At 34.4% G+C, this 27,642-nt stretch overlaps 1 long non-coding RNA gene across 2 annotated transcripts in view; it reads left to right on the plus strand.

Annotated features, from left to right (window-relative positions):
• Positions 1 to 5,754: 5,754 nt before the first annotated feature.
• LOC120352555 overlaps positions 5,755 to 27,642 on the plus strand; it is a 35,889-nt gene continuing 14,001 nt past the window's right edge. For both annotated transcript variants that reach the window (XR_005571917.1, XR_005571916.1), the window contains exon 1: positions 5,755 to 6,602. This is a non-coding gene — a long non-coding RNA (uncharacterized LOC120352555). The remainder of the gene's footprint in view (positions 6,603 to 27,642) is intronic.

The raw sequence follows: 27,642 nt of genomic DNA on the forward strand, positions 1-27,642 counted from the left end.
GTATTATAATTTCATCTCCTACTCCCACTGGCGAACAAGAGTCATCTTATACCAGTGGTTTTTTCACTTACCGTTTATTATTATTACACTTTGGTTGGATTGTATTGTCATGTTGAGCTTTGTTTGATTCATGTACGTATATGTATTTATGAGTGTGGAATAAATAAATTTGAATTTGAATTTGAATTTGAATTCCAATAGTTTTGACAGAACTTTGACTTTCTCCATTCCAATCAAAACCCTCCAGGTAAACTAAACCAATTTCAAATAGGCTACAGTCAACGCAAAGATCAAAAGTTTCCCCATTGGTTTATAATTTCAGTTGCGACCAGTGATTGCTCTAAAATACATCTAATCGTCACAGCGCCAAGCGAATTTATTCCAAATTAGTGGTGATTATTGTCGGAGAAACGGATAGGAAACGGAGCGAATATTACAGACCTGAATCTCATCCGAGTTTGATGTGTCTCTGACAGGTAAATTGGTCTCGGAGTCAAACTAAGAATCATCCCCTCATCCCCTCAGCCCTCAGCATTCAGACTTTGAACCAGTCAATTATTATCCGCCGACAAATTATCGAACAAGATGAGAAACAACAAAGGCACCACAATAATCTATTCTCCCTTTTGTCTGTCTTTATCCTCTCTTTTCACAAGACTACTTTTCCCTCGATTCCAGAATTATCCGACACGAAAGCTGCAGGTCTTGCCGGTGGCCTTCTATTCATGAATCTAGTTTTTTATATCTTTTCCTTTTTGAATGCCGAATCACACATCACCATTTGACGAATTTGATGAAGGAAAACACGTGAGAAAGCCGGTTTCTTGGTCACGAACGTCAAAAACTAAAAAAAATAATCTAGAAACTTTTCGTCCAAGTAGAGTACTTTCGAAAATATTCTAGATCACTCAGAGTGGTTCCTGTCTCCTGGGGCCCACATGATCGATCACTGGCAAGTTTTCAACTGGAACTTTTCTCGTTAAAAGTCAGTTCGCCACAGTTGAAATCTACTGTAATGTAAACTTATGATGAGTAACATCATATTCAAATTTGTCCCTCATAATATGATACGAGTTCATACCAACATTTCGAGTCTATATGCTGAATAATGAATGGGGAGAATTCCTATATTACATTGTAATTTGTCAAAATACGTAAGGAATTCAAACTTCGGTTTATAAAATACCTCTCCAAGTCTTAGTAATTTGTAACTAATAGTAATAAACACGTCTACTTTTACTATCTTTTTAGATTGGTATTTGATGAGCTTTTCTCAGGAATAAAATCCGGTCTCCTGGCCACAAATATTATATCAAACAAGAATAAAACATTCTTCGTATGATATTAACGATATTGGAGAGATGCTATCGACTGGAGCGGCTAGGATTTTTCATCATTCTATCACAATAATCATTCTTGAAAATGTGAAATGAACTTTGAGATTCCTTCTTCACTCTGGTCTGTTCATTATCAGGAGTAGATTCCATTGATGGTATCCATTAGCTTTGTCCAATTATGAAGAGTAGACTATTAACTATAGTCTACTATAGTTTCAAAGTTTAGATTACACCCTGTCAAATCAAAACTATTATCAATTAAAAAAATAACAAGTAGCTTACTAGTTATTCTCTTTATCCTTAGAACAATTATTTATCACAAAACTATAATATGAAGTCAAAACTCCCCATTCGGAACTCAGTAGGAAGACGTGAATTAGATACATCATTGTTGGCTCATATATTCTTCTAGCTTTTAGTTGATTGATTTTTATAAATATTGTTTATTGCAAGACTTGGTTCCATACAAACTGGATACTGAAAGTTCAACTGGAAATAACAAATAAAAGAGCCAGTTTATATCCCATTCCACATTGTTCATAGCATTTCATGGAATCAATGCAAACTGAGAAAAGGAAAGAGCTTGATTCAGTTTCACAAACTATAAAATATTATACGATGCAGAATTGAAATAGTGTGGTCGGAGAAGTTTCAAATTGGAATAATCAGTAACCAGCTATTATTCAGTTCATGGAGTTGCACAATAGCAATAATGGCTAAATCGAGGCTGAATTTTGAATTATAGCTTTTTGTTCAAGGATTCAAGGATGCGAAACGTAACCTATCTGCTGGGCAAGGGAGTTTCGAGTGAATTAGAACAGTGGAAACCAAAATTGAAAATTTCCTGTGAATTTATTCAATTTAAACTCAGTCTGTATATTGTCATATAGAGTAGCTCGTTAGTGGAGAATTCAATAATTGAAAAAAAATAGTTGGAAACTGTTACAGTAGTGAGTGATACTAAAATAATGTTTTTAACGACTTAAACATTCAAATAAGGAAGCAAGTGAAAGGTAAAAGTGATTGTTTCCTATTTCTGTTAACTTGAATTTGGATCTATTCAGAATTTTATTGTCCCATCCATTCAACTTGACTACAATATCCATTCCAATTTTCATAGATCCCTAAATATTCTATTGATATTGGAAGAATAAGTTTGACGAGTCCAAAGAAATAATATTTTCGAAAGTAGTCAAAAGTTTGCTTGAAGTGAAAACTATTATTATTGGTTATTGGCTTATTGGTTATTTTCTATGATAAGCCGTTCAATAGCTTTTTGAGACAAAACTCATCAAAGAACAATGTTAGCTACATTACAAAGTACTCGTTCTACATTGGAAAATGCATAAGATAAAATACTGTGGCCCTAATCAATCGACTTATTGACTCTGTAAATTTAAACGGTAGATACTCATATTGTGATGGTTAGTACCCTATTGATTAGATAAGCCTAGGCCAACGATTGTTCCATTTTACTACTGTTTTTTTTCTGAATAACCGAACTTCCCATAAGATTGTAGCCTGTTTGGCAATAATACGAATCTACCATTACTTAAAATCATTCATTGAAATACGGCCAATCAAAAACCGCCTTGTCACTAACAAATTTGCAAACTCAATGAATCCACCCTTTACTAATAACTATAAAATCCGTTATTGAATTGTTATGACGACACTACAGTTTATTTTTTTGAATAATACAGTAGTTATTGAAAACTAGTACTCACGTGGAGCTCTTTCGGATCTTTTCAAATTCATTTCCAATACTCAAATCCATTTTTGGATTTGAAAAAATCCGAAAGCGCTTCACGTGAGTACTAGTTTTTAATAACCATTATTCGAAAAATTAGACTGTAGTATCGTCATAATAGTTCAAAATTGAATTATTAACTCGCAGCTCGTAATGGATAGAAAAATGGATGAGTACTATAAAATCCATAAAGAGCATGGAAGATGTATATGATTGGCGCAAATATAAAGAGCATGGAAGATGTATATTATCGGCGCAAATATAAGAAATAGACTGGTTATTCCAAGATAGACTACAGAGGAAAATATGTGCAGTTGATTGAATAAACAAAAATTTTCTGAAAATATCAATTTTTGATAAAGTTATTCAATTTACCAAAAACGACAAAAAAAGACTCAACTAAACGTTATTTTTGGTAATTTTTAGTAAATTGAATAACTTCCTTTAAATCAGATATTATCAGAAAGTTTTGTTTTATTCAATCAACAATACCATGAAGAATTCCTTTGAGTTTCATGGATTATCTTGTACCGAATTTGAAATGTTCTGTCCCAAAAATTTAAACTTTAGGCGCTCATGTCTTAAAAAGTAATGATTGGGAAAAATGTTTTCCTAAAAGAACTTTTTCATTTTGATAGCTTGATAATACACAAATCGAAAAACTTTTAAAAATATCATCAGTAGAAAGTTTATTTTTAGCCTTTGCACAGCCTGTTTTCTTCATGTGTACCTGTTTCGAACATAAAAATAGTTTAATCAGATTATATTGTGTTACTGTTCCCCAATATTCATATTTATCAAATATTTGTTTAAATGTCAATAAATTGTAACTTAAACAGCTGATAACCTTCGGGTAAATTTTAGTCGGCTTATAAAAATATATCTGCAACCGGAAACATAAAACAGTTTGAAACAAAAATAATTTATAATGTATAATTTTACAGTTACACTTGGGACTCCTAGTACAAAATATTATTTAGTTTCCTGAGACTCTGTGGTGCGAATGGCGCGATCGCATTACAGCAGAGACACGATAGTAAAGTTGGGCGATCCCTCAAGGAAGGGGTGGAACCGGGATTAACAATTAGACGGGATACTTTTGAGTGGGGGGGGGGGCGGTTGCCGATCTCGCCCAGGGCGGCAAAGTCCCTAGGGCCGTGCCTGGGTATAAGTGATTGTTCTCCTATTTCTGTTCACTTGAATTTGGATCTATTCAGAATTATTTTATTGTCCCATCCATTCAACTTGACTACAATATCCATTCCAATTTCCATAGATCCCTAAATATTCTATTGATATTGGAAGAATAAGTTTGACGACTCCAAAGAAATAATATTTTCGAAAGTAGTCGAAAGTTTGCTTGAAGTGAAAACTATTATTATTGGTTATTGGCTTATTGGTTATTTTCTATGATAAGTCGTTCAATAGCTTTTGAGACAAAACTCATCAAAGAAAAATGTTAGCTACATTACAAAGTACTCGTTCTACATTGGAAAATGCATAAGATAAAATATTGTGGCCCTAATCAATCGACTTATTGACTCTGTACATTTAAACGGTAGCTGCTCATATTGTGATGGTTAGTACCCTATTGATTAGATAAGCGTAGGCCAACGATTGTTCCATTTCACTCCTGTTTTCTGAATAAACAAACTTCCCATAAGATTGTAGCCTGTTTGGCAATAATATAAATCTTCCATTACTTAAAATCATTCATTAGAATATGGACAATCGAAAACTACCTTGCCACTAACTAATTTGCAAACTCAATGAATCCACCCTTTACTAATAACTATAAAATCCGTTATTGAATTGTTATGACGACACTACAGTTTAATTTTTTGAATAATACAGTAGTTATTGAAAACTAGTACTCACGTGGAGCCCTTTCGGCTTTTTCAAATTCATTTTCAACCCTCAAATCCATTTTCGGATTTGAAAAAATCCGAAAGCATTCCACGTGAGTACTAGTTTTTAATAATTATTATTTAAAAAATTAAACTGTAGTGTCGTCATAATAGCTCAAAATGGAATCATTAACTCATAGTTCGTCATGGATAGCAAAAAAGATGAGTACTATAGAATACAATCATAAAGATCATGGAAGATGTATATGATCGGCGCAAATATAAGAAATAGACTGGTTATTCCAAGATAGACTACAGAGGAAAATATGTGCAGATGATTGAAGAGGAAAAAATACACGAAATAGATTGTTTATTCTATGATACAAAGGTACTAATTCTCACGGGAAGAGACAACGATCGTGTCTAGATGCCAATACCCACTAAACGTTTCTTGTGAAATAGACGCTAATTGTCTGTGCTCGTGATGAATTTGTCAAGCACGAGAACAACTCAGAAGAAAGAGAGAAAAACAATCGACAAAGAGGTGTTTAGTGACGGAGAGACCGATAAATATCACGATACCGTTCGGAAAAGTATATTCGATCTCGCATGCGTTCAATTCTCATGGCGTTGCATGAAACTGTACACACACAAGTCTGTGTCCCTCGGGTGAAGAATACACCTGCAAGTCTAGGATATTGACTTGGCCTATGTCTATGACTAGGTTTCGTGTCGTTTGCCGTTCGAGAGACATGTCATAGTGCATGCCGCATGAAGATGCGTGCCTTTTGGGTGGCTGGCTGGTCCTATCCTATCCTAGACTCCTCTGCCAAGGCTAGATCACTGAAAAAACTGAAAGTCCCTCGACTTCAACACGTAGTTCGAGAGACGATTTCAAGCTGATAAGATCGGTTCCGATATTGTGCCAAGTACCCTCGTGAAGTATTGTTCGGTGATTTTGAAATTTGTGGTTAAAGTATTGAAGAAATGAAAGTTCAATGGACTCCAAAAAGTAGTTTGAGAGACTATTTCAAAAGTCGGTTTCGTTATTTCTTTCAAGCACCGGAGTATAACTCATATAGTGAATGATTTTCGAATTTTTACTACATAATATTTGAGTTCATTCAAAATTGTAGGTTGAGCAATCTAATTTACAGAGTTTGACTGCATCCTACAGAAAGTTGGTCTCAAATTTGCAGTTGTGAGTTCTATGCAATGTTAGCTCACAATCATGCAATTGTAAATTCTAGGCAGTGAGTTCTATGACAAGTGAATAATCGAGACTCAATATAAAGTTTGTTGTGGACTTAATCGAAAAGTTTCTGTATCGGTGTATACTTAGTAATTGATTTTTACACATTGTGGCTAGTGTACAAGGGTTCAAAGGTCCTCAAGATACGTTATAACGAAGTATATTCGTTTTATAAGGAGTTTACGGTGATTTGCAATGGAAAGTTCTTGTGACCGGTTGATTCGAAGAAAGTTGATTGAATTTTGGAACCAATGAATATCTCGAAAATATGTACAATCTCATTGGTTAATGTAATGTCATTTGCGAATGAATGTAATTTTGATATTTACCTGTCATGCAACTGAACATGAGCCAGTGCATTGATTTTAAATTATAAGTTCAGTGAACACTGCCTGATGGATCTTGAACACGATTGGGTGAGTGTATGAAACTTCATTTAGAAAGTTTGATGAATGTAAGTAACAATCTATTCGGGGTACAGTTATTCATGAAATCAGGTGTAGGCCTACTCAAACACTACCTCCGTAAACAAAGTCATAGTGCATTCTGGTGACGTCAGCACAGGTAGGACACCTAAACCAATAAGAATTCGTTGATTTCAGCTTATCTACATCAGCTAGTGTCTTTATTAGTGTAGGAGCCCTACCTGTGCTGACGTTACCATCAACCACCTGTCATGCACTATGGCTTTGATTACGGAGGTAGTGAATCAAATCACTCAACGATATTTCATTATGTTATTATTATATTATATTTACAGTGACTCAAATCACTCAACGATATTTCATTATGTTATTATTATATTATATTTACAGCAGCTAAGATGAAGAAGATAATTTGATAAGATTTAGCTTATTGAAAACATAGTAGGAAACAAATATATAGGGCACTCTGCTATCACCTAACACGTTTACCCATTCTGCAGATAGAAAGAGTGGATAACCTATTCAGCATGAAACAAGATGATACTCTGGACCAAATATTTGATAATAAGTTGATTGAAAGTTATATGCTTCATCAGAAATACTTGACACGATCGGATCAAGTAGAACGTCTTATACTACTAGGAGGCATACCTCAATTTTATTTATTAATTTATTTATTAGGTTAGCGCAAACAATACAACGATCGGAGAAGAAAAAACAGGCTATTGATCACTCACAACACAACTGTAAGGTTATCGATTATTGTAAATAAGACAACTATATTAAATTTCAGTTCATCTATCAATATCATTCATATGAGTAATAATGCTGATTAATATTCTTCTTCTATCAATCAAATATGGTGGCCTAAATATATCGCAGTCATCCTCAATCTCAAACTCAATAGGATAGAATTTTCTCCTATTTCTAGGATTCATCATAGTGTTTTTCATTAATGGAGTAGCCAACAACGGAATGGCGACTTTTGGCTTCGAATCATTCATAAATAGAACTGATATTGAAATGGCTACCAACAACGGAACTATGCCTATTCCATAAAAATGATAAATTAGGAACGTAAATTAGGCGAGGAACGTAGTCTTGGAATCCAATTTCTCCGCTACTTGATAAAATAGTTTAAATGGGAAGTTCTATTATCAATCCATCCAAATTTGAAATTGTTTGTTTTATTCTAATTTATATTTTCAGATTGTGATTTGGTATAGAAATTGAAATGGACATAACCTATTTATAATATTTGGACAATTTGAAACTAAATTAGGAAATTAAAGAAGTTGTGATTTTGTGGTAATTTTCCATAATAAGAACACAAATTTAAATTTCAATTTGTGTTTTCAATAATCGATAAACTCCATATTATTGCATTATTATTGATAAGATTGTAGAAGTTTTATAGTATTTCAGCATTTCAAGCTTGATACCTTAGATAAAGCATGTTGGCAGATTGAGAAAGAGAATTTTAATGTTGAACATTTACAATCACAGGAGCACTTTATTGATATTAAGTTGAATGCAAGAAATCACGAGTTTATAACTTTTGCGAGAGAGATAATTTTGGTAGCCTAGATGATCGAGTTTTCATTGCTAATGATACTAGTCTATAACTTGTACATGAGTAATAAGGTGAGAGATGAGACTATAGGCTGTCAGTCACAATGTGACAATAGAAATATAAATAGAACTCATGTTCGGTGCAGCGATAACAGACTGTTGTTATGACTCTCCAGACCACTCTAGACTCTTTCTAGACCCTCTCTAGACTTCAAAGATACTATAGGATGCGAATTGTCGAGTGCAATTAAGAAGAAATACATATTTCAATTTACCAAAGTATCAGTTATCCTTAGGAGTAAGAGTAAAGTTATCGTTAGTATCAGTTAAAGTATCAGTTAGTAGGAGAATAGTGTATAATGGAGGCAATAAATAACAGTACTCTTGCGAATAGTTGAAATTCGTATTGCATCATAGTCCATCACTATATTACTCTCAACAATCATCCCTAAATGAGTTGGCCTTCCCAAAAATACAAGTAAATTGCAACTGAATAAGGATAAATTGTTGATATTGTCGATGGTTATCTTGAAACCGAATAGAAAATACAAATAAAACACGAATACAGAAGCAAGGCCAGGAAGCAATAATTGTTCAGCCAAGCTCATACATTTACAATAGCTGCCAACAAAATGGATTGATTGAGTGATGGATGGACTGGAGGCGAGGGGTGGCGGAGGACCAGGTCCGATCCATGAGTGATTTGTGGACTTGTCGGCATGTCTCACGTTCTCCAATAAACTTGACCTTTTGAACCAGACTTTTCTCCACCATTTTCCCGCGTTTTTCTTTGTATTCGGTTCTAGAAACTCAGCCACAATATTTCGAGCGCCGTTTCTCGGAAAACTCGTCTAGACAGTGGAAATCCATTACCCTTCTTGTCTTTTCGATTCAATTTTTGATGAGTTCCCGGAAAATCGTTGTAATAATTCACTGTTGAGTCACGAACTGAGTGGATCAGTGACGCACTGACTGCCATCATTATTGTTTTCCAAGAGAAGATCAGTTTTGGTGACAACAGACGGAGAATTCAAGTGAATTATTCACTCAAAGTTGTCTGCTGGGCTGTCTAGACCTGACTCAACAATATTTATTATTGGTAGTTGCAAATACTGTATTGGGCATCATTGGTTTATTCCTCAAATAGGCCTATTATTATCATTATTGATATATTTTTCAATACCATGAACCTACGCTCTTATCAAATTCATGAAGTTATCGGCTATACTGTCTAGACCTGTACTCAAGACCCAACAATATTTATTATTAGTGGTTGCAAATACTATATAGGCGATAGTTATACGAGTATTATGGAATATTTATGGGATATGCTGCTTATTATTATCCTTAGTAGGCCTAATATCACAGACCTGAGTAGGCCACTACCTCTCTCCCACCCGGAGTTGTCTGCTAGGCTGTCTAGACTCAACAATATTTTATCATAAGTAACACATATTGATTTATTTGCAAATAATGTATTGTCAATATTATTGATTGACACATTTATCTAGTAGGAGTATTATATCTCCGGTAATATCTTGGATGAGAGTTTCGACCACAAGTAGAGTTCATGAAGACTTGTGAGAATGAGTGGTGATGATGGAAAACAATCACATCAATAGGATTATTGTTCTCTACAATAAATATATTGTTAAAAGCTGAGGATAAAAACTTATTGTCATATTATATTATTGATCTTATTAGAAAAAATTGGAAATAAGTGTTTTAAATAACATTTCATTATACGATATTATTCTGGCTAAGTAGAAAGCTATGTATTGGGAGAGATCAATTCCATAGTGAAGAATTTCATTGATTACGCACTCAGGATCACACCTTAAACTCAATTGATGAGACTTGTTTATAGGAACAGCCTAAAATAATTGAATTGTCTGTTTGAAGGATGGATAGTTTCAACTTTCCATGCTGTTCGAATATAAGCTAAAAGTTTGATTATTTCGAGTACAATCTCCACTAAAGCTTGTATGTTTTTCATAAACCAAGATTTTGATTCCCACAAATCATGGAATGAGTAATTTATTTGAACACTGATTAAGTGTGAGACTTAGGACTGCAAGGTACTTGGAATTAGTTTTTATTTTATAGTAGTGCTGAATGTACTACTAAAATGAAGATTGAAACTCTGGTGAAGACAAGAGATTCTACCTATTATCAATACATATTTTTATATTCCATAAATTTTCATAAAGAGAGAAATTGTTGGAATTTCTATTGAGGAACAAAGTTCAACACTTTGAGAGGAATGCGGAAAAACTAGGCTGATGAAATAACCAGCTGCATTGTGACAATTTGTTGACTGGACTTACCAACAACGGTGAGACACTTTGCGAAAAATTTCTGAAGGAAGGAATTTCTATTAACCTACATTGTTATTTGTATAACTCATTTGCTTTTAGGATATTGTCATAGCTGTGTCAAACTTGAATGTTAATAACTAGATTTTTCATGCAAAAATAATTATTATTGGAAGATGAAAGCCAATTAATACCATAGAGGAAATATAGCATAATCTATATTTCATTTCAGCTCAATATGTTATCTTTCCTATACTAAAAGACATAAATATATATTATTAAAAGAGAAGCGCAAATGAATAATGACAAATCATGAAACTTAGAAAATTCACTGGAAGGAAATAATATGAAATGATATTAAAATGAATGCTACAAGATATATGATGGCAGATGATTGTGTTGTAGAATATATCAATAGTGATTATTGAGTAATAGAACGTAGGAGTAAACTGTAGTAATAGAACGAGTGCGATCTCAATAAAAAATATTCAGAAATATGTCAGAATATGTTGAGTCCTAAGAAACTGAAAATTAGCCATGAAAAATGAATGTCATGCAATAAAGAGCACAAAACTACAGGAAGGTTTCTTATAACAAATACAACTTCTTTTGAAATCAGGAAATTCGGGATCAGAGCGTCTTCTAGCAAATCAAGACAATTATTGAAAATGATTTGTTGATTTTTTAATGAAATCGAATGTACTATTGATGAAATTTAAACATTTATTCTGAAAAATCTAGAAGGAAAATAAAAATTTGCGCTTCCAGGTGCACGAAATTGATATTTTTAGAATCTATGTGCAAAATTTGGAGATCTAAATCATTCATGTTTTTCCGGTATGCAATCCACAAGTTGACATGTTTTGATGCGAACAAACGAACACACGAACAAACACAACCCTACTCTCTCTTATTATATAGATGAAGAATAATAATCTACACTGAATTATAATATAATATTGATTCAATGTAACATTCCAATACGCATGATAGATAAATGAGTTTTATTTGCACTTTTCGTGATATAAGTCTAATATTCAATTGGAGCTCCAGCAGGCTTCTGAACCTTTATCTCGGAGCAATGTAGGCTTGACCAATGTGCAAGGAAACAGGACTGAATTATGTAAATGGAAAATTTTGGATTGCATTACCAATGTATTGAACAGCTTTGAATAAATTGCACCCTGAAATTCCATAAACGATACATGGAAAATGTATAATAACAATATAAATTGTGATGAAAACATGGAAAACTCAGTTTCCATCTCCTATAACACTTCATCGAACCCAACTATCCTAAAAAAATAAATGTAACAATACATGGGAGCCATTTTTTGTGGTCGAGGACAAGAGATCATTTTGGTGGGGAGTTTTGACATTTCGACCAATGGCAGTCATTCTGTGGCCGCCATCTTGAATTGCCGCAATTATCTTCCAATTTCAATAACGACAGTCGCCGAGGCTTCCATAGAAACACGCAACGTTTCGCCCTGGGCTTTCAACCCAACGCTGTCTAGTCATTATTCCACTGCTGATTGTCTATATGTAATGCCTCAGATGAAAAAAGATAGTAAAGCCAGACTACGAAAGAGATTGGACACAGCATAATTGTCGTCCTATCATTTAAATTATAGGTGTGTATCTGTAGAAATATAAAGCGGTCGAATTATATTTTCCATTTCAAATTGAAGTTCAGATTTAAATGGTGCGATAACAAAACAGAATTCTAGGAAAACGAGAGGATATCACCTTCTTGCTGCGGGAAAATAACAGTTGGCAATCATTGTAATCAACATCATAACCATCAGGTGGAATCAAGATAATGATCATGGATGGAAATTGACGTTCTGCTCCAGCTAGGCTAGCTAGGCTCTATCATGTACAAAATTAGTTTTTTTGCATTTTCCTTCAGATGTGACTTCAATTTAAATACATCGACTTCCAGTTATTAGCATAAATGTCATGGGAATCCTGTTTTCACTGGGAGATTCCAAGTGCCCTATCACGCCAATATGATGGATCTCAGTTGTTGATAGAACTAAGAAAACTACCCGGATTTCTCAATTTTTCCCTTCAAAATATTTCAAAGTAAATTTTGAAATCTCCAAAGCTCAATACAATAAGCTAAATCGAGGCATAGATCTGGGAAGCTCACGGAAGCAAGGAAACCTTTTTTGCAATTATCCATTGAATCAACAAGAAAAATCTTCAAATAACGCATTCATTGATGTTCCTTTGATTTATAATTTGCCAATAGTACGCAAATATCTCGTGAGCGTATGTTGAGTCGGGCTATGTTAAGTTGTATTGTGTTCAGTTGAAGACTACTCAAAACGGCAGATAAAACAATATGCGGATGGAATAAGTGCAGAGTTGCTAAAAGTTAGTTCTATAATAAAAAATTCCGACACAGCTTTGATTCAGCTATTACCAGGACATTGCCTTCAATAACTGTTATCATGATGAACAGAATAGAGTATTCAGGAAATCTTGTAGTTCTCAAATTATGAGGATATCATATCTGAACACCTCAACATGATTTTTCATTTTATCCAATGCAGCTACTCCAAAACTGTAAGACAATTGGCTATAGTTGACACTGACTACACTATATTATTCTCATTCCAATAAGGTAATTTACAACTTCTGATCTTTCAATAAGCAACTGCAAGAAACTAACAAAATGAGAATTATGTCAAATATCAAACAGCTGCAATATACTGTACTCTTCAACCTATCACAAGCGATTTACACCTCATACTAAAAGCCCCTTCAATGTCAATGGTCCATAACAAAAATATTGTCCCATAGGCTGCTTCATTCTATCGAACAAATACGCTACTATGTTGAACAAATCCCTCCTTCAACTCGCAAACAACTCAGACCAATCACAAGCGACTAACACCTTCGTAGCGGACGCTCCTTCACTCTCATTGGTCGTTGACAAATAAGGAGTCACACAGACACCATTTTGTAGGACGGAACAATTCAAACCAATGATAGTTGAATTGTTTTCAAGAAATGGGGAGTAGTATCACTACTTCGGAGATGCTTGATTGTGATTGGTGAAAGTTAATTGGTTAACAGTCTGGTTAAAATATGATGACATTATTGATATGTCAGTGAAGTTGGCTTGCATGATAAACAGCTTATCAAATTAATGTTTTTACACATAATTAATGGCAAAATGTCATCTACAACAATACGTGATCAACTACATTTTGACAATCATATTTTGGTTGTCAATCATACTTCGAATTTCTTTTAAATAACAATCAGCCTAAGCGTCAAATTCAAATGTTTCTGTGTTACAAATTGTAGTCTATGTTCACATGAGCATTGACGGATGCAGACGGATACAGAACTCACAGAGCATATTTGAACTCAATTAGACATAATTCAGCGTATTTGGACAACATTATAAATATCGTCGGTAAAAGTCACATAAAAGAGTGGAGATTACCTGAACTTGAAGTTAAACGGACAGTTGATTTGAAAAAAAATCAAGTAGCCAAGTTTTGAATTTCCTTGTGAAAGTACAGTACATCAATATTGACCAATACAAACCTCTTTTCAAATTGATTGCTTTAATGTGAGCCCAACAGTAATTTCAGGTTCATTTCCAAAGCTTATAAATAACGTCAGAAGCAAAATCACAGATGACTGTCAAAATTGGACGTACTGGTCCGTCATTAGGTTGACTCAGTGGCAGCAATTGTTGTGTCTAAACAGATGTCGAACGATTTGAACGTCAATCATCGAAGCACTTGTTTGAGAGATAACAGAACGAAACTGTACAGCAGAGCACACAGTTGACCTGTTTGAGCAATCTGTTATTGCAAACAAAGTCAAGACGCGATTCGTGTCGATTGACGGACGGTGGACGTTAACATGCGACTGACTTTCCGCCTCTTTTCCGCTAATTTTGAACAAAAATTGATCGATTTCATAAATTTAGTCATCCAAAGACAGAAAGTGATGAGGTACAGTTGAATCTCGTTCTAATTCAGGGGTTCCAAACAAATTTTTCCCAAGGACCCCCTCATCCGTTTATTATATTTATGCGGACCCCCACTATAAATGCACAGCTATAATAGTATATTTTGCACCTAGGGCCGAAAATGAGACTTTCCCGGCTCGAAAACGGTTTTCAAGTCCGAGGCCGTAGGCCGAGGACAAGAAAAGATTGAGAGCCGGAAAAACATTTTTGCCCATGGTGAGAACGTTATTTTTCGCCACACAGAAAAATAAACAATATGAATATGAGAATAATTGTTCATTAAGCACTTCCGAAAGCAAAATAGTAAGGTCATAGCTCTACCAAATCTGAGGTAATCTGAATATCAGGATATTGTCCAAGTATTTTTATTTTTTATTCTGATTTGTCTAAATAACCTAAAAGATTATGTTCAATTATGTAAGAGGTTGAGTTTATACTTTTTATTCTTCCAAATGACAATAAGATGATATTATTATAAATGTTTTGATTCTTGAATAATAAACACAATAATAATGAAAAGTTTTTTGATTAGCTGTTTTAGCACACTTGAAATTTGGCCAATCTGAATGTCAACGTCAACAATGCTTGTTGTCGTTGACTTCGGAAGTTTAGGTTAGAAGTTCTATCCTACTCTGAAAATCGAATTTGAATAGTTGATAATATATATCTTATCTGTATTTTATTCATCCAAATAAAATGATAGTATCTTATTGCAGAATACTTATTCAATTCTGGAAGCATAAACTGATTCCGTTTCATAAACCATTTTGTAAACACTTTCACATCAAATCAGAATCAGCTGACTTCAAGGTTATTTTACAGCCCTAGGGCCGTAAAACTTTTTTCGCCACACTGCACAGAAAGCAGCTGTTTTCCAGTCCCTATGTAGATCTGAAAGACCTTGTTTGCAGACGACGTCAGAAAAGGGTTCTTTTCCGGTCTAGGCCAGAAAGTTGTCTCTTTCCAGCCGCTTATGGCTGGAAACAACGCGCTAATTATTATTAATAAGTCATCCGCTAGATCGGGCGAGTGTCCACTTTCATAATAAGCTGAAGTCGCCATGATTTCAGTTCCAGTTTCGAATCAAACTAATTCGCTTCGCAACCAGTTTTATTCAATTATTTATTGTTGATTAGTGCATTCCGAATTTTCAAAAATGCTTGAAGATGACTGTGGTATTCCAGGTGAAATTTTAAAAGAATCTGAAATCGTGACTGCAAATCTTCTACCACTGAAATCAAGAGATAGGTACGATAGCTTAACGAGTATTCTTTATTTTGTATTCTTTATTTATTTTGTCAGCAATACCTGTAGTGTGGCGAAAAATATCGTTCGCACCACGGGCAAAAATGTTTTTCCAGCTCTCAATCTTTTCTAGTCCTCGGCCTACGGCCTCGGACTTGAAAACCGATTTCGAGCTGGAAAAATCTCATTTTCTGCTCTAGGTGCGAAATATACTATACCGGCCTGGTCAGAAAACAATCATTTTCGGCCTCCATATGATGCACGAAAACCAGCTCATTACATCCAAGTGGTGTGAAAAAATAGTTCCATCTACCGCCAGCACTCCCCCCCCCACACTCTTAATAGTAATAAGTATAGCAGCTAATCTAATCTGATGAAATAACAGAGTGAAAAAAATATATATTATATGTCTTGTATCTATCATCTTTTAAATAGGTTGTCAGAATATTGAAACTAATGAGTGCAATCAGGAAGAGCCAGTTTAATATTATTTTTGATTGCTTCAGACTCTATTGAAAATTCATAGAAGTTCATAACGCAATTCGATAACGAGAAGAAGTTGACATTTCAAGAAAAATGTAGGTAGTTTTTTAATCATTGATTATCATTATTTAAAATACGTTAGAATAATCTTAAAAAAAACTTGAGATTTATAATTTTTTGTGTGCATTTATTTTTATTGTATGAAATTGTTTCACTAACTTCGTTTCGATATGGAGAATGCGATCACTTTTTGAGTAGTTGAGGAGTTGATATTGTGGTAATTATTCATAAAAATACTAAGGAATTGTCAAAAACCACAGATTTATTGATGCTTAGAAAGACCGGTTTCGGTTGTTACACAATTGCCAATCTCTGATTTAAACAGAAGTTTATCAAATTAAGAAATTGACCGAAACCGGTCTTTCTAAGTATCAATAAATCTGTGGTTTTTGACAATTTCTTAGTATTTTTATTTAATGAGAATGCGATCCTAGTATGGTAGCTCAGCTGAAATAAGTTGCGAAAATGAAGACTGGGTCCACTATTCCTAATAATTATCACTATTTATTCAATGAGATGAGTTGAATTTTTTCTTCAAGTTTCGATTCCTGAGATATCAGGCTTCATACTTGACACATTCACTCTAAAATCTGACCGCATGTCGAGTCGATTTCTAAACTTGTTTTTCATAAAACACATTGATGGAAATGCTTGTTCTCAACGGTAAGCTGTTGCAAAGGAAAGGATTAACCTCAATGTTTTTCTCCAAGCTCTTTATAGTTCTTTCGTGCTGTTTCCCAAAAGTCTACCAAATTCGAGTTACAATCAAATTGTTTATTCATTTCACTGCAGCTGGATAAATCCACAAGTTGATCTTGTTCGTTTTCCGTGAGCCCGCGAATCTCACCTCTATCTTGACAGCAGAAGGGATTTTTAGCCCAATAATTATCATCTGGGTCAGTTTCAGGAAAATATTCCCAAAAACTGATTGCTAAGCTACGTAAATGCTCTGATATTTCGCCGATTTTTTCCACTGCTTCCGGTATTGTGTGACTTTTTCCAACATGCTGTAAACTCCTAGCTCTGCTCGGATATCATCGTTTGTGATGTGGTCCCTTCTATCGCAGCCCTTGGTTCTCCGGAGAAATCGCATCTCCGCCGCCTGCACTCTACTCTCTAGGGGTTTAGTTGTAACCCACGACTCACTTCCGTAGAGGAGGTCTGGAGCAGCCATTATTCTATAAAAAAGACCATGTGGAAAGAGTGCCGGCAGAAAGGCTTCCACTACAGATATTGAATTATAAACCGGCAGGGAAAAGATCTATTGGTAGGCCACGGAAGAGATGGCAATAAATACACTACCTACTTGTATATATCATAGCGTAATTTTGAAATTGAAATAGAGATATTAATAAGCTGTTTGTAAGTCGGAACAGGCATTAACCTAATCCTTGTACGTAAGATGATGATGATGATGATTTTGCTGATTTAAACAATCAGATAAGGAGACTGATCGTAAAATGTTATGGTTTGTTGACAATGGGGAAGTAATTTTTCAAAATAATGCAGTATTCACAAGTCCACATTAATAATGCAGATTATAATACAATAAAAATAGCTACAAAGGTTCATTTTTCCATAATGTTCGTGGTTTCAGAACTTTGTAGCTCAAAAATCTCTCTTCTATTAATAGTAGGCCTATTCAATTCAAATTATACCGTACTTTCCTTAAATTTTCGGTTTATATGACGCGAACCCCCACAACATGCCCCGCGGACCCCTGGAGGTCCGCGGACCACCAGTTGGGAACCGCCGGTCTAACTAAAAGGGAGGGTCCAAGTTCGTCAAGTTCTCTGTTCATAAAGTACCTATTCTGACCATTACTTAAGAAATGGAAAGTTGAGCCATTCAGTTCGTTTTCACAGCATCAAGACTGATACACATCAATTTTCGTTGCAGGCTGAAGCACACAGTCTGCACCGTTTCACACTAGGGATTAGTGAGAAGTTGATTTAAAGTTAAATTGTTATTTTCAAATTATTCACATATTACCGCTACTTTTCCCAATGTACTTTCTAAAAACAACACGAACTGAAAAATTGACGTACTGAAGCTGCGTATCCGGGCTGATTTTTGATCAACTGAGATATTGATAAAGTGCATGTCACCCAACTAAAGGGGCCAATGCATGACACCCAACTAAAGGGGCTAATGCTTGTCACCCAACTAAAGGGGCCAAGAGAAATGAGAAAATATCAATAATACTGTATCGTTACAGTTGAAACGTGGTTTGTGATATTGACAGTCATCTCCTCTCACCAAAAGTTTAATTTTATTATCCATTAACAATAATTTAACAATGCCATTGCGTTCATCCCACCAACATTTCTCAAATAATACCTTGTTAGTTGTTCAATAATAATACATTGACTTGAATTAAATTGTAGGAATTTGTTTTAGTCTTCTCTTATCAATCGCCCAATTAATATTCCATTGGAAAAATGCGTTGTCATTTCTCTCATTTCACCAACACCTTTCCACTCTTGTTATGTGCTACATAATATCAAGTTGACTCAGCTTATATTTTGAGATCTTGAGATCAAAAGTTCCAGTTAAGACAAACAAGCATTGAATTTCGAACGAGTGAGTCATTAACCTAGGACAACCAACCCACAGCTGGCTAGGCCTAGTTGGCATTGTAATCAAATAATTACAGGTTAATGACTGTAATAAAACGATAATAAACAATCAAGATAAAAATCAATTCTCATTGAAAGCTCGTATTATTCTTTCGGGCCTAATTACGTCAGCTGTAGTTTATTACCAACTTATTAGACGGGTTGAGTTCAAAGCGAAGATGCAAACCAACGATTCGGTGAGTCCGTCTAGCCTACTTTGTAACGCCATGCAATAAATTTAATTCCGGGAAATCGCACTTGGGCCGCTATTTAAACTGTGAAGCGGGGAAAAAATTGGTCTCAACAGCCATAAAATCCTTAATGAAGATGTGTGCAGCCTGCATCTAAGTCGGCTCAATTATTTCGCTGATTATGATGTTGAATTCTATAAATTATTTTCTTTGTGCACTGTCAGATTGCTGATAGTTTTGTTGATAGGCTGGGCATTCTTTTATTTTTACACTGAAAGTGCAAGTTGGAACGATTTACCTGTACGAATGCTTTACTGTGCGAATTCGAAGATTGTTAGTTCAAGCAAAACAGCGAACGTCAAAAATATCGTTTCTCTATGGAAGGCTATTAAAAACTTTACCATAATAGCTGAAGAGACTTGAGATACTGTCAAAAATCCACTTTATTTTAATAAAAATAATTATTTTACAGGAGCATGCTTTCGTGTGTGCCCACATATTTGAATATTATTGGAATATTATTACAGGAATATTTGAATCCTATTACAAGAAAATATTCCATATATCATTGAAGAATATTATTGTAAAAGGATTCAAATACCATGGTACAATTTTTAATAACCTACTCCTTAAGGTGCGTACAGATATACGCGCCGCCAATATGAGCAATTCACTTTTAATCAGCTGATTATATATGTATTTTTACAGAAACCGTAAGATACAGATATAAAAAGCTTGGCATCAGCTTATTAAAAGTGAATTGCTCATGTTTGCGGCGCGTAAATCTGTACGCACCTTTACTCCGAGCTATTATCAAGCTTCCAAATCTTGTTCATCACATGACATTTCTATGAATCTTCAAGAAGTAGAAAAAGATTCTTAGAGATATTCAATATTGTTTTTACCAAAATACTTTTTTCCAAAATATTATAAAGCTGCGTTTACACCAAAGTTATTAAGAAAATGTTGATAACTTCATCCTTATAGATTCTATTAGATTACATACACATACATAAACAGATTACATTATTACATATTACAGATTACATTACAAACACATATGTTCGTCATGTGCATGATAAGTTATGTTCAATCTAATAGAATCTATAAGAATCGAGTTATTAACATTTTGTTAATATCTTTGGGGTAAACGCAGCTTTCAGATTTACAGCATAATTCCGTGATTGAAATGGGAATGAGCCTGAATCATCTAAATAATAAGATTTTATAAGGCTACATACTCATTGTTTTTTTCTTATGATAATTTGATGGATTATTGGAACTGATATAAATGTTCAAAAACACCAAGCGGATGGAAGAAAAAAGTGTTTGATAGGATTTAGCTGCATTATTGCATTTGGTTCCAATGTATAAACTTGAGCTATTCAGTCAGATGCTTGATAAAATTGTGGTAGCGACAATTCGATTTCATTTCCCTAGTGCTCCAGGTAAAAAACTTGAAGCCAAGTGGAGTAGTGAATAAAGTACAAAGTAAACTTTGATAACAATTCAAGTCACAACTAGTACGTTAATAACCATAATTCATTAGCATTAAATTCGCCACTACTAAATCATCGTAATTCCGAAACTAATCTTGAAATCTGAAAAACGGCAAGACTTTTTTCACGGTAAGAAGCCATGCATGAATTTTCGCTATTAGCGGTATTTTAAAAAATATTAGCGTGCTAAGTAAATCGCCGGCTTATGAATTTGTATAAAATGAAAGAGTACAGCTAATGTGCTTTTAATTGAGATCACGTGGTCAGTCTGATAGGCTAATGGTCGCTGGCCCAAAACCCAGCTTAAACTCCGCGCTTATCTAGAGTTATCTTAATGTATAACAGTTATTAATGCGCAGACTGCAATATTAAAATGAAACATTAGATTGGGGAGCACATAGCTGAATTTCATATCTAAAACTTGAGGTGAACTTGGATTTTCATTGTTAATCTTATTGAGACTATTATAAGGTTCACTGGGTTGCACAAGGTTACTTCTCTCAATAGTCTCGAATATAATCAATTGAAGGAAAATCAATAGAACTTCAATCATCATCATTACGAATACCTTGGCATCAGGTAACTTAATAGCAGAGAAAACTACTATAATATATGTATTCTGTGGTAATAGTATAATTATATAGTATATACAGCTTCAATGCCAAAATACCAAATCTATATTTCATTAGTATAATTATGTTCAAATGTGACCAGGGCTTGGGTAAAGGATGATGTGAGAAAATGGGAAGTTCTGGAGGATAAGTATATTTCAAGAGTTTCTCTCTTACTCTGAAATTAGTTTTATAATTCAGTTAGATGACAAACATACTGAAAAATCGTTATTATTACACAACAAAAGCAGGTTGGAAAACGACATAATATAATAATAAATAATTGATTTTTTTTGGAAAATCAAGCTGATGTTAGATCACAGATTAAACATACCAAACAACTGTCAATTTCCTCTTGAAACGCACCTAATTAAGCGAAAATTTGACCGAAATATGTTCGACATACTCATTGGTTTCCAATTCCAAATTGTTAATTAATAATCTGTCCACTATATTGAATTGTAATTGTTAATCTGTAATTTATATTGTTAATTTATAATTTGTAGTCTTTGGTCATCGGAGTGACTAAAAAAAGAAAAGATTATGATGATTAAATGATCTCTGAATACAACGTCCAGTTGGAATCGGGAAGAAAAGAAGTCTCTTATGTCAAAAGACTACCTACAAATTAACAATATGAATCACAGATTAACAATTACAATTCAATCTAATAAACAGATTATTAATTACCATTTTTGAATTGGAAACCAATGAGTATGTTGTACACAATTCGGTCAATTCGCTGTTTTATTGCGTTTCAAGAGGATATTGTCAGTTTTTAGTATGTCTAATCTGTGATCTCGTATGGAGAAAGCTTTATTTTTTCCCCAAATCAATATTTATTGATACCCCTCCCTACCAATTCCTCTTCAAATCTCTCATCTCCTATCATGTCGCATGATCATTTTTCCCCGATTAGTAGGCCATCACCGACAATGTCATTGTCACCTTGTAGCCATGTTGCATAACAGAAGTGCGTTTGTTGAAAGCATCGATACACATAGTGCATGATAACAATCGTGCTGAGAGCCCGACATCAACACGTAATCCAACATAGGGTGTTGGCATTTTTTCAGTTTCAACGAGAATCACAGGTTGAGAATATACAGTTCCAGTTTTCGTCGATGATTACGGTTTTATTGGAGTTGTCCCCAGAAGAAGGCAGGGACCGTCTGGATTAAGATCCAACGCCGGCTAATTTATACGAGTCGGTTGGACAAATTATGGGCTATTTTGAGGCGGTGGACTCTCTCTCGCAGCGGGGTTGCTTGGCTCCCCGTCGATGCAACGTTTGCAGTGCAGCATTTATTATTGCTTCATTATTTCAGCGCAGCGCTCATATCGACATACACCCGGAGCCCCGGAGAACAACATCATGCTCTGTCTCTTCTCTTGTTTCTCTTCTCCTCGTTTTCCAGTGTTTCATCTTCTTGCTTTCTTTTCATCTAGTTTGATTTCTTCTTGATTCACTTATTCTGAATTTGTTTTTAATTGTCGTTTGCTCTTTCTGATCTTCGTTGTTTGTTCTAACCTCAATCTCTTTTATCTTTTTAAAACATTCCACTTTTATCTCCTTCCTTTTCAAATCCTGCGCTTCTTCCAGTCTTCCTTACTCTGACTCCTCACAATCCTCTTTACGCTTACTTTCATTTGATTTTCTCTTGTTTCTCATCTATTATGATCCTTCGCAATTTTTTACTCTCCTTTTCACTATTCAGTCGCCCATCATCAACACTTTTCTTTTGAAAAAGGTTTTCTTTTCCTTCTTGGAATATTTTCTATGATCTTTGATCTATTCAATTATTGTATTCTCATAACCACTTTATTACATCTCCTGCTTGTCATTCACGCGGTTGATATCTTGTACTTTGTATCTTTCCTTCTCTTTGTGATTTGATTCGATTTTTCATAATGAAACAGTTTCTCAATTTGAGTTACATAACGATTTAATAGTAAAGGTGTAATAGATGAACAGAACAGTTCTCTACAAGTAGCAGCAGCTGATCTACAACTTCTGCTTATGTATTCAGTACATCAGTTGAAGGATTTGGATTACCGATACTAATATAGTTTATCACTGATTCTTATTTTTCGCAGTTATTTATCATAATTACCCCCGATTATCCACTTTTCACAGAGCCAATTTGACATTATGCAACCAAATGTCATAACCATACTTCCAAGTGACACAACGTCACAGTGAGCTCAATCATCACTGAAAAAGCGAAGTTGTGAAATTAAGTGGTTATTTGCCTTCAAGCTGAATTTTCTACAAACTTACGTAACATTCATATTGTTTAGTATTGAACTATTCCACTTCTTTGGACTGGCTACACAAAACGATTTTGATGAAACTGAATATAGGGAAGTATAAAGCCCCGCACACACACACACACACACATCGATTTTTGTTCGTACGGTATTTTGTCGTTCTTATAAATTCTATTCGATTGAACATGTGATTTCAAACAGATGATGTTTGTCAAGTTCCGTTTAATCTGATAGAATTCATAAGGACGGAAAAATATCGTACAAACAAATATCGATTTGTGTGTGCGGGGGTTAATAGATGTTTCGATTTTGAAATCACGTTTCTTCCACTATAAATATGTCCAGTGTTAGCACAAGCATGAGTTGGTAGATTCATAGATTCGTAGCTATGCTATACAAATAGCAATTATAGCTCTACAAAACATGGTTAAGGAACTCGTGGTTAAGGCTAGTCGCATATTGAGACGCCTCTTGACACGATGTGACTCGAGTTTGCTAGATGAGTAAATATGATTATGTCATATTATAATGTTCACATTGAGACAAAGCTAGGACATTATTATTATTATGATCAAATCATATTATGAATCAATCTAGCATACTCAGTTCACGTCATGTGAGTACTCACATCTCAATATGCAACTAGCCCAAGGCTAGCTACACATACATCGATATTTGTTCGTACGATATTTTGCTGTCCTTATAAATTCTATTAGATTAAACAGATGATTTCAAACAGATGATGTTTGTCAAGTTCCGTTTAATCCAATAGAATTCATAAGGACGGCAAAATAACGTATGAACAAAAACCGTTGTGTGTGTACAGGGCGTGGAAGAGTGGTAAGGTAGTGAGTTAGAGAAGAGTGGTAAATAGTTAGATGTAGGACATTAAAGTCCAAACTTCGCTTCACCACATAAATAAGTCATTCTTTTCTCTTCTAAAACTCAATTAAAAAAATGAAATACAACTACAAAACATGAGACATACAGAATGGTGATAACAAGCTAAAAAAGTAATTCTAGTTATTCTGTTCTTCATAATTTTTATAACTCTTATTCATAACTGCCTATAAATAATTGTAGTTGAACATTTTGTTTCTTGAAAGAGAGGTCGGTCTAGGAATGGATCTCTCTATGAAAGGTTCAAATTAGTTTTTCCTGCTTGCCTTATTTCCTGATTCTATTAGTAACGCATGGTAATTGTTTGTATTCAGAGATTATCCGTGCCAGATAAGTCGCTACGCAACATTGTTCCGAATTATGATAATCAACATTAATTATCATTATAATCCTATTAGAGGCTGTTGTTTTAGTCTATCGTAATTGGCAGGAGACCGGTATTAAGATCAGACAACTAACAATTACGTTAGGCATATGCTATGAACTGAAAAGTGTATTAATGGAAAATATGTGACAGGAGAAATAAGTAGGATAGTATATATGAAAGTTGAACTGGATATAGATAATTAATTCTCCAATTGGATTACACGTTAGAGCACTAATCAGCCGAATCGGATTGATTGTTTATCGAATTGATGGAGTTTGTTATTAAATATAATGTAATGCTTAATTAAGAGATAAAAATAAAATAACTTATTTAGTTCACTTAGATGCTAGACATTTGAAAGTGGATGAAAATAGCAATTCAAAATAAAATAAGATCCAAATCAATCAATAATGAAAATACTAATTGTAGCAACCATTCAACAACTACTAAATTTAATATTCTAAAAGCAAATACCTAGTTAAATTCCCCATTTATGAATGTTTCTTTACAGTCTTGCCAGCTTGAGGTTGTGATTTCTCACATAGAAGGGAGGACTTTCTTATTCTATAAGTTTGTTCAGGAAAACTGTTGATGAACAGGTTTTTGGAGTATTAGAGGAGTCTGAAATATCGAAGGGAACACAATTTTAAAAGCCTCAATGTCAGTGACAATATTATAGTCCAGAGCAATATAGCCAATATGGGTCCAAGTACGCTTTTTTAAAAACTTTTAATTCATAACATGTTTCAACATTAATGCAATTTTCAAGTGAGTGACTCACCATTTTGGTGTGAGTGTTGAGACATGTTGTGAATTGAAAGTTTTTGAAAAGCGAACTTAGATTCCTCATTTCTTGATAAATAAAAGTAACCCTCACCGAAAAGTCAATAAAGGTCTATATTATGCTCGGTTCAAACAGAGATGGATCAGCTGTTGGTTTAAACCCCGAATGAAACACATTATTATAAATGCAACCATACCTACACGTAATCAGAGATTAGCTTAAAGCGTAGTTGGCGTACATATATGGTTCCCTTAGTAGCTGCCTAAACCTAAGCACTCAATATTCTAAACATTATTTAAATACATTATTTAAATTGAAACCTCTCCAACTACAGCTCTAGCGCTATAAAGAACGAAGATTTAGGGCCGTTTGCACAGTCAAAGCTTAAACGAAATAAAATCAGCTGGTGGCTTAACTTAAAATGAAACACATTATAACAAACGAGACTTGATACGGATTTAATCTAGTTTAAAATGAAATTTAGTTTAAACTGTGACTGTGTAAACGGCACTTAATGAGACAACAGAGCGGTTCAAGTAGCTCATGCTAAGAAGGACCTCCAAAGTCTTTGGGGTCCCTTGATCTCCAAATTCGATCAGGCGTGACTTATAAATTGTAATCTATCTCAAATAATTCTCATATTATATAACAATGAACCATTGTAATCATTATACTCCTACGATCTCCTACCAAATGGTGCTTTAGTTTTCAATTTTTCTTCTCACCACCAAGCGGTCATCACTTCTCAACTTATGATAAACAATTCCCATCATGCTCCCTAGAAAATTAATATCACTTTAACCAGCGTATTGAACTAATTTACATTCTATCAGCTATCAATTTCCACCTCTTCTCTTACGTTTCATATTTTTCTCACTCACACATCAACAAAAACTAAAAACAAATGTACAAGAATATTGTTGGGTATGCGGTCGCTACACACAGTGGGATGTTAGGAGTCCGCCGCAAACAAAAAGTCAGAAATAAATTCATGGTAGAACAAACACAGGGGCATGTACCCTGGCCGTGCTACATATGTAGGACAAGACATATAATATGACCGGGGCGAAAACCCCTAGGGGAGGGGGCCCTCACCCCTCTTATCATCACCGGGGGGCCCCCTCCTCTTCCTGGCACCAATGCAAAGATCATGTAAGTTACCTTTGATTTATACTGGCATGGAGACGGGAATTACTGCTTCTCTTACTCACTCTTTCAGACTTGCTCTTATAATCTTCTTCGTTGTCTTAGTCATTCTTTTCTACTGTATTCTTCTTTTTCTTTATCATCATAGAGATGGAATAATCTCTACTTTACTTCTTTACCTTCAACATATCCTACCTCATCATTCCGAACGCTACCATTATCAAATAAGATTTTTTTATCATAATATATTCTTTCTACTCTCTTACATCCTATTCCTTCTCATGATATTTCTGCTTTCCAGCCCCAATCCTCCATCCGCAACACCTTTCATTATCATTTATTGTTCTCTCTCTTAGGTCCGCTTGCACAGTCAAAGCTTAAACTGAATTTAATCAGCTGGTGGCTTAAACTCAGAAGGAATCACATCATTTATTAATTTATTCATTCATAAATGGAGACAACGGGGGTCACCCCAAATCTGTCTCCTTTAAATATTTGTACAATACAATATTGAGATTTAAGAAGAGGAAAAAATAGTTATAATATTATTGATAATAATAAGAAAAATATTAATAGGAAAATTAATGTATAAGAAAAAGAAGAAAATGACAAAAAAATACAATGAGTATAAAAACTTGTAATCTAGTTGAAAAAGAGAAAAAAAACTTGATAAATGCAAAATTGAAAAAAAACAACGATTGAATCAAAATATGATCAGAACTTCTTATATAAATAATAACAAAATACCGTACCTCTCGCCCCAAACCATGTGCACAGCCACACCCATGCATCCAAAAGATATTGTTGACATCCACCTAAACCATACTAGCGTATAAAATTTTGCGGAATCTAGCACGAGAAAACCAGAAGACATCTAGTTGCCCCGTTAAATTATTGTAAATTCTCTGCATTCTATTCAGGGGAGAGTGATAGTTTCTTAGAGTTCTGGAGCGGGGAACCATGAATGAA

This window comes from Nilaparvata lugens, chromosome 7, assembly GCF_014356525.2.
Source record: "Nilaparvata lugens isolate BPH chromosome 7, ASM1435652v1, whole genome shotgun sequence".
Classification (NCBI taxonomy): Eukaryota; Metazoa; Arthropoda; class Insecta; order Hemiptera; family Delphacidae; genus Nilaparvata; species Nilaparvata lugens.